Raw genomic sequence first — 9,756 nt, forward strand, 5'->3', positions numbered from 1 at the left:
GCACCCACGCACCCGCACATGCGCAGCAGCAGGGCGTCGACGACGAGGACGACGACAACGCGACGCAACGGAGGGGTGCACAGCGAAGGGCACAGGCCACTGCTCACGCCGCTACTGCGCTCGGTGCTCAACAGGAGTAGCTCGTGCTACGTCAGCACCGCCGGAGAGGATGCCAAGATGAGCATGGTAAGACATCTCCGTGTCCTCTCCGCCCCCATTCTTCTTTTCCTATCTAAGCTCAATCTTCTGATGCATTTCTTCCTCCCTAAATCGCATCTTGGACTTTGCAGGAGGTGCATGGGTTGCGCATTCGGATGAAGACTCAATAGGTGGAGCAGCAAGAGGTGCCCCTCCGTAGGGCAGATTTGTGGGTGAGCTCCTCTACACAATATACTTCTCAGGTTGTATGGATGTTGTGAATATCTGGGTGATGAGAAAAGGGGTGGATGCTGGTGTGACAATGATTTAGATTGGAAGGGTAGCTTATCGTCCTCCAGATTTGTCTGTAGGTGTTCGATAAAACTCCTATACACTGCTGGGAAGATTATATATGTAACATTTATGCTTTTTTATTTACTCAGTAATTTCCAACTTATGGATTTCTTATTTATTCCCTTCCAAAAGAGTTCAGATTATGTAGTGTATAGGCTTACGTTCCATCAGCAGTTCTGTACACACTTGAAAGATTTTCTGGGACGAAGAGTATAAGCAATTCCATTGAATATTTGGTTAGGTTTGCACTTTTTAGTTAAATGACAGGAGCAGGAATTTAGTGTAGTATTTTCTCTGTCCTACTCTTACATTGTATATCAGCAGCTCTTTTTTTTCCAACATATGTTTCTGAAGCAAAGGTTCTTTTTATATTAGACCAGTGCTTCAAGGAAGCATGGATGTCCCCCCAGCCTATGTATAATATCCACGAAAGCATGGATTATGGAATTTGATAATGTTAAAGGACAGGCAATTTAATACCCCGTTCAAGAAAATTTATAATACACCTATGTAATAAGTCTCTTTGTTTTCCTTTTTCATTGCTTTCGGTTTGTTTACTGTCAACTCTCTCTCTACAGCCACACATCTATCACCAGCTGGTCCATATAGAGGAGGAGATAAGGTACATATCAAGACACCTTTCTCCGTGACTTCCATTGTTGATGGTCATGATTCTGTTTAGTTACAGGGCGTGGGGTGCTCTTCTTGGAAGACGGTTAGCGGAGCGTGGAATTATAGTCGCTTGCATTGATTACTAGATCATGATTGACGCGCGTTGCTGCGCCCGTCTATTTTTTCAATAGAATGATAGTAATTATTACAAATATATAGACATGGAAGAACTAAATTCCTATTTCCATTGAAATAAGTTCTAAACTGTCGTGTAGGTAAACCAAATATTTATCATTTTATGTAACTACCATGACCTGGTAGGGATATTATTTTGCACCACCGAACCTCGCAAGTTTGCAGGTAATCCCCTTGATCTTGCCAATGATCCTGCTTTCCCTCGTTGCTCCCATTCACTTCTCTCTGTTGTTATCTAACACCTTTGATGTTATTATTGGTTTGTTGATGTCACTTATTTCTAGACGTGTCAATATGCAAGGAGTGGCTTTAGAAAGAATTAAGTGAATAGAATTGATGGTGCGCATTGCCGCAAACATCTGTTTTCCCAACATGATGAAAAGGAACCTATGCAAATATACGAGGCAGAAAGTACTAAAGTTGCTGAATCTTTACCTTCTCAAATGAGAAAAATACTTTGAAACAAACTGTTTTACTATACCAATAGATGACATGGATTTGTTAGGCATGTAAACATAAGTGTTGAAGACCCCGCAAAAATACATATGTTTGAAGGAGGACAAGGTGGGAAATACAGGCTAGCAAAGCTATTGAGATTCTTCTTTCTACGACGACCTCATCAGTACCAAGATATTTAATCTAACTCAGGCCTAAAACAATTCAATTACACGAAGAAGTAAATATTAAGATGAGAATGTAAGTAGTAATTTGAAATACAAACAAATAATCATGGCCTTGCATCAACCTAAGACAGTGCTAGTTTTACTGATTTTGAGTTGCAATTGTATTGTACCTATCTCATATGACGTTGTTGTGGGGACTCCCTGCACTTTGGCAAACTAAATAGCATCACCTAAATTAACAAAGAATGTATGTCATGGCATGAGATGACATAACACTACAGTTGGAGCTAGCTTAATGAAATAGAGGAGCCAATTATTTGTTTTTCAAATTCTGGAAGCTAGTCATCTGACACATTTTTCGGAGAATCTATTACATAACAAACCATGTTGAACTCATCAACAATTGGTTAATCATTAGGATAAAATGATAGAATCATTTATATGATGTTAAGTGCAGAATGGAGCACATCTACCAGAAAAAAAGCTTTCGTACCACAAATACAGAAAATGCAACCAAATATTCCATGTTTCAGTAATCAAATTATTATCATGCAGAAAATTGAATATATCCAAAAAGGTGATTGTGATATCATTGTTTGCAGCAGAGGTAGATGCCTGGGTGGCAATGAGTGGATCCTAGTTATGAATAACGTCGCCGGGAGATGGCCTTGAGCCGGCGAAACATCAGTCACTACTGTCCTAGCCCACCCCTACCTGCACTCCTCCCGCCTCTTCCTCGAATCCACTGCTGACAATTTTTGTCACTGCATTTGGCAAGGAGACAAAATTATTTAACAAAAAAAATCATTGATTTGGAGGATGAAAAGGGGATGACGTTAAGTAAATAGTTTGTCCCTTCTTCAACTTGCCTATTCTTAGTGGAAGTAATAATCTTTTGTACTGATATAGTACCACTTCGTAACATTGATCTTGGACCAGCAGGAACACTTTTCCAAAACCAACCTTAAGTTTAGCACCAAAAACTGATTAGAAGTAAGCACACATACTAATTTATGAACAGAATTGATGTTGATCTGTGCCGCCTTACATGACTCTAGTTGAGGTCTTATCTCTCACTGGGTCAATGCTTCCTCATGCATCTTCACTCTCTTAGGGATGAATCCTGCATCTTCAGTCCTCGAGATTATTGCTCCCTATTGACAACAACAATAATTAACAATACCATGGCGTGAATGATACACGTACATTCAGCACCGTAGTATATAAGCAATAGCCATACCAAATTATGACGAAAAGAATTTCTGAACAAATATATCCGAAACACAGCCTCCAAGAATTTTCCCAATAAATGAATCAAATCAGGATAAAAATTGTGTTCGTGCTAAATAGAGGGATGCATGAGTAGTAATGTACTGTGGCTGTCTACCATAGAAATTTCTTATACGTTCCAATTTGTATCGGGGCAACTTGAAATATTATCAGCGATTGAAGCAGAGGCGTTGAGGAAGGTCTCGCACTTGGGCAGCAGAACTGGTCCAGAGCAACGGCGGCTGGAAGGCGAGGAATTACCTGTCGACTTGGCGCAAGAACATCACCTGTACGCACAATTTTTGGTATGAGAGCATATCTAATTGCTTTGTGCGAAAATGAATCATAGATGAACTGAAAGGAAATACAGGGAATCCTACCTGAGCATGATGCTCAAAGATGTGCTGCCGGACTCGAGTCAGGGGTGGAAGAATATATAGACGCCCCGCCGGGCGACGGAAGGATTGGCACATTAAAGCCATGAATGCGCGCTTAGAAACTGAAGTTTGATTGTGAGCAGTTTCCACTTTGCAGTCGGATCGACCGCGCCAGCTAGATCGGTCGGCCGCTAATTCATCTGCATCCCACGCGCCCGCTGGATCCCTATCGGATGGGTCGGCTCCCCTAGCGCGCATCAGCCGAACCGCGTGGCGTCGGATCCACTCGCGCGCCTCGGCCCCCTCGATCGCCTGGCTGGCTCCTCGATCCCCTCGCGTGCCTGGGCTCCCTCGTGCGCCTCCTCTGTTCGAGTCCCCCGCATCCTATCGACCGCACTTGCTTTTTTTTTTTTACGTACACACAGGAACAGCGACACAGATCAGAGTGGTTAAATGGGCTGGCTCAAGCGGCCCAATGAACCAGAGGCCTCGGTTTTTTCTTCCAGAGTAGCAGCCCTTAGGACAGATGGGCCAGGACGCTGCAAGAATTGGGCCACGACGCTGCATTACGCTTCATCAAGCAGATCTGACGGCCAGGAGTGATTATATCAACAAAACGGACGGCCACAAATCCTAATGGCCTGAGAGAGCTCGGTTTGGGTGCAGTTTTACTGTCCTTAATAGGTGCTTACCCTTTGATGGCATTTCTATCTAATTTCATGACTTCTAGGCGAGTAAGTATAGATTGACATATGTCTGGTTGATGAAATATGTAAATATATCTTGCAGAAATTTGCCCCAAGGAACAATAAGTGAGATGGTCAGTGATGCTTTTGAGGCATTTTCATTTATTTGTGATACTATTGCTAGCTATGGAGGAGATCCTAATCAGTAAGTGATCCTTCGTTATATATTTATATCACAGTACACTACTTTGGATGGACTATTTGAAACATCACATAGTCAGCTGTTCTTTTTATCTTGAAGGAACTATGCGCCGCACTTGAATATTTGATCCTTTTGGGTGGTGATTCTATCCAAAGTCGTTGTTGTGACGTCGGTGAGCAACCTCGGGCACCACACTGGGTGCTACCGCCTCCCCACCACTCATGACGCCAGGTGAGCTCACTCATGCAGCCTCCAGCCTCTTCGTTCATGTTGTGTTTCTCATGATGATACTATGCCTTACATCTGCCACTTTTTCATGGAGGCTGTTCTACTTTTTCGAATTCAGGCGGCACAAGGAGGACCTAGTGGTGATCTGGCTGACGGGAAGGCCCGGCTACTGCAGCGAGATAGCCCTCTTCTACGAGAATGGCCCCTTCCCCATAGCAGACAACATATCGCTACTCTGGAATGAGTTTAGTTGGGATCAGGTATATTATATATATCGACAGTTTGCGTACTAATCAATCAATCTGTATAATATTTTTCTTAGAGATTGTTTAGACCCTGTATAATCTTCTCTCGGTTTGGAATTGGATATTGGCTACTGCAGGAGTCGAATCTTATCTATGTTGATCAGCAAACTGGGACTGGGTTCAGCTACATGTCTGATTCTGATTATTCACTATATGTAGTTTTGCAATTGATGCGATTAGGATATTACTGGGGGATTTTATCTAGGTTCCAGGCTGTTGAAAATTAAAAAGAATGTAACTAAAATTTTACTAAATTTAAAGCTGCATGTAAGATTTATGGTTTAAAAAGAACATACTTCCAAGTTCTAGATCAGTTTGCGGTGTGTGTGTGCGCGCGCGCTCAAAAGGTATAATTTAGTTTAATGGATGCTATGCATCATGAGAGTACTTGATCTTTGTATATGTATTACAGTTTGCCATCCAGTGTCAATCTAATTTGTTAATACGAAAATGAGCAATTGTGATGCACCTCTTCTTTCCTAATAATAGTTTGCTTCTGACTAGCGACTGGTGGCGCTGGGTGCGCTTGCTTACTTTGTCGCGCAACTTCTTTGATCACCGCGTACAACCTGACCTGGGTGTTGCAGCTTGCTCTCCCGATCTCTCTCTCATTAGCTACCGTGGTGTGCTATATAGACTGATATCTGAGTTTCATGCACCTTTTGGAAAAATGACTTGCCTTAATTGTTATGTACTATCCATTCAACTTGCTAAATGTCAAAGTAATACTACATTCTTCGACATATACCAATGGATAGAATGTGCACATCCGACCATCGATAAGAATTTTTTTTGTATTACTTTCTTGTAGCTCTGTCCGTGGTGGTCTCATGGATGTAGCGGTGACACCTCTCCAAGTATACATGTCCAAAATCATTATTTTGTGGAAAATTCTCGCAGACTTTGCCTTTGTTCCAGTAATTCTTTAACAAGTATTCTTCTTCTTTTCTCAACCTCTTGCATGCAATTTCAGGCCACTCTATCTATCCGTGAAATATACATGTTTGTAGCATATTTTGTGATATCTTATACTACCATCTTATCTTATATTCACATTACCACTGTAAAAAATAATACAATAGACTGCCTGCTACTTGATGCAATTTTAATATCTTCCTAAGAATACATACACAACTCATGTTTTGTACGAGTTATGAGAGAATACACAACTCTCATGTTTATGTGATTGTGAGCTAGATGTTCATGCGTGTGGTTGTTTTTGCCGGTGATGTGCAGGGAGGCGTGCAACGACGGCATAAAGAACAACCACTGGTGGAAAAAGGGCCTTTGGTCGCGGTTCGCAACTGCCATTAGTCGCGGTTGCGCAACCGCGACCGAACGGGCGCGACTAAAGGCCCCCCCCTTTAGTCGCGGTTGCTTAAGAACCGCGACTAAAGGCCCGTCCACGTGGGCGCCAGGTGGCCGTCGGGGCGGAGGACCTTTAGTCGCGGTTCTTCTGGCCAACCGCGACTAAAGGCCGCCGCAGGTTTAGGGTTTTAGCCCCCCCCCTTAAACCTGTTTTCTGTTTAATTTGTATTGTTTTATTTGTATTGTGCTTTATTTTAATTTTGAAGGAGTTTCATATATTCTACGGTATTACATACATGCATATGAATGTACAATTTCAAATAAATTTGAAATTAGAACCAAAAAGAATTCAAGAGGAATATACAATATATATTCAATATCATCGGATGACCATATACAATTTTGAACAAGTTTCCATACATGATTTAATGCATATAAAGTTCTACGTCCTCGTAATAGTGTTCTCCTTTAGGATGGAGGACTTCCCTGCTGAACCATCCAGCTAGTTCCTCTTGAAGTGGTCGGAAGCGAGCTTCTGGACTAAGCATCCACCGGAGGTTATTCCTCTGAGCATTGGTATCACTCGGAACCCGCTCAGAGGTGTATCTCCGGATCATATCACAGACATAGTATCCACATAGATTGGTCTCCGGTGGCTGAATATCCCCAACATTCTTAGCCTTTAACATTTTGAATTCTAGCTCTTTTTTGAATTCACCGACCTTTGTATCTACGAACCGTCTCCAAACCCTACGAGGCAAAGAAAATTAAATGAACAAGGGAGTTATTAATTAGTTACTTGATATTAGGAAATGAACGAAATATGCCGATCGATATAGAGCGCAAATGAATGAAAATAATTACTTCTGCAGCATTCTTCTCATGCCGCCCCAAAGCTTTGGATCCATATTCACAGAGTCGTGGACGAGACATTCTGAGGTGTTAACTTTAATTACTAGCAGAATCCAGTGGAACCTGCGGACACGATACATGCACAGTACGTCATGCATAACTCATCGATTAGCCGGCCACATACCATGCATGGAGTAAACAAAAGAGAATGTGCTCAAGACAGAAACACTCACTGAAAATGGTAAGGAAATAGAATATCACTTTTGAGTTCCTGCTTTGTAAGAAACTGCCACAGGTCTGCCTCCACGTCGGCGGGGTAACGCTCCAACACATGTCCATTAACGATGTGTGGGTCAATGAACCCAACATCATGGATGTTCCTTACTTTGCATTCCTTAATCTTCATTCTGCATGTATAATAGCGGACACAACAATATAGTTAGGACATATATATAGTGCAGGCAATATGAACGAGATGGGGTAGAAATTAATAAATCACTTACAGAACGTAGCAACTGATGATAGATTTATCGAGCTCGCGCAGATTGAAAAGCTGGAACAATTCACTCAGTTCAATTTGTACATAGTAATGTTTGAAGTGATGCTCATGTCTAACTTCCGCATAAATATATTCTTTGGCGTTTTTATTTTTTATGTAACCCTTGTACCATTTTAGCAGACCTTTCATTTGTGGAGGTAGATCCTTTTCCTGCGCAGGCTCGACGAGAGGCCCATTCTTGACATATGTAATTACTACCTCCTTCACTGGCGCCTCATCAAGGCCTAACAGTTCACGAAGAGTAATACCTAAGTTGGCCGCTTGTTCTCTGGCACTCGTTACAGTCAATCCCTGTGCTGCCGCAGCTTGTATGATCTCGGGGGCATCCGGACAGAAGGCTTCCACTATAAGCGGGGCAATCGATTGTTTACTTTGTTCCCCGAGCTGGGCAACTTGTTTCCCGCTTTTTTTACTTTCGGCCTTCTCCCGCTCTTTGTTCTCCTTGAACATGAGTGCCTGCCTGCGAAGTTCACGTGCATAGTCGTTAGGAAGATTCTTCGCGGCTTGGGACGGTGTGCTCAAAAATGACTTAGCCCACTTCTTTTGCTCATCAGAAAATACTGGCTTGGGCTCGGGCTCTCTTTTCTTCTTGCAGTCCGCCTTCCATTTCTCCAAATCAGCAGCCGCGGCCGCGTCGACTTCCTCGGCACTACGTTCCCAAGGCCTTGTGGGGAGAGGCTTCAGTGATGGCTCCGGTACCTTTGTGGTCTTAGGTACATAAGGGTCCGGGTTAATAATCCAGGACTGCTTCTGCTTCTTTGCCGGAGGTGGATTGGGGGGCGGCGTCTGATCACCCGCCGGACGAGGACTGGGGGGCGGCGGCTGATCACCCGCCGGACGTTGTGGACTGGGGGGCGGCGTCGGCTGACGTGACGGAGGTGTAGGTGAACCGCCACCACCACCACCACCACCACCGCCACCACCGCCACCACCACCACCGTAGGGGGGTGGACTTGTTGTCCTTGGCGCCTCGCCTGGAAACTTGATAAACTTCTTTTGCCATAGAATGAAATGGCGCTTGACATCTCCAAGTCTTTTCTCCCCTTCAGGTGTAGCAATGTCAATCTCCAGGTCCTCAAACCCTTGGACTATGTCCTCCACCGTGACACGAGCATAGCCATCTTGAATGGGGTTGTTGTGGTGACGTGGCGGTGGCGAAAGGGCGGTGGCGAAAGGAGGGGGCGAGGAAGGGGTGGGAGAGGGTGTCGCGGTAGAGCGCGAGACGGGGCGGCAGACGACGGCGTCACGGAGAGGGGAGGCGAGGACAACACATTTATAACCCTCGCCGTCCCCTCTCGATCCCTAAAAAAACACCGCGCGCATCGCCGCCCCCCTCGCCGCCCCTCTCCGTATAAACAAATTGTCCGAACAGAGCTTGGAGTAGAGTGGCTAGGGTTTGGCCAGGGATGCGGATGGAGACGAATATATGTGGGGTCGGGATGGCCCATGTGCAGGGCGGGGGGTGCTGGCCACACTCTTTTTTCTTTTCTTTTTCATTTCATTTCATTTCATTTCATTTTTTCTTTTCCTGTTTTTATCCTTTTCATCTTTAAAACAATTCAGTATATCAAAATATAGCAATGAAAAAAGATATTTGAGAAATCATAAAATGTATGTGAATTCAAAAAAATGAATCATAAAATGTTCATGGATACAAAAACATTGTGATTTTCTTCTTCCTTTTTTTTCTTCTTTCTTTTTTTCTTCTTTCTTTTTTTCTTCTGTTGTTTTCTTCCTTTTTCCTTTTTTCTTCCTTTTTCTTGTTTTTCTTCTGTTTTTCTTTTGTTTTCTTCTTCTTTCTTTCTTCTTCTTCCTTTTTCTTTCTTGTTTTTTCTTCTTCCTTTTTCTTTCTTCTTTCTTTCTTCTTTCTTTTTTTCTTCTTCCTTTTTTTTCTTCTTTCTTTTTTTCTTCTGTTGTTTTCTTCCTTTTTCTTTTTTTCTTCCTTTTTCTTGTTTTTCTTCTGTTTTTCTTTTGTTTTCTTCTTCCTTCTTTCTTCTTCTTCCTTTTTCCTTTTTCTTTCTTCTTCTTCTTCCTTTTTCTTCTTCCTT

General features: G+C 43.0%; 1 long non-coding RNA gene and 1 pseudogene across 1 annotated transcript; one reads left to right on the forward strand and one right to left on the reverse strand.

The window, feature by feature from the left end:
* LOC119350065 overlaps positions 1-9,756 on the reverse strand; it is a 31,291-nt pseudogene that overhangs the window by 9,363 nt on the left and 12,172 nt on the right.
* LOC119300532 lies at positions 108-1,204 on the forward strand. Its single transcript, XR_005146456.1, has 3 exons — positions 108-186; positions 291-371; positions 1,071-1,204. It is a non-coding gene; the product is annotated as an uncharacterized LOC119300532 (long non-coding RNA).

Source organism: Triticum dicoccoides, chromosome 1B (genome assembly GCF_002162155.2).
Source record: "Triticum dicoccoides isolate Atlit2015 ecotype Zavitan chromosome 1B, WEW_v2.0, whole genome shotgun sequence".
In the NCBI taxonomy this organism is placed as follows: Eukaryota; Viridiplantae; Streptophyta; class Magnoliopsida; order Poales; family Poaceae; genus Triticum; species Triticum dicoccoides.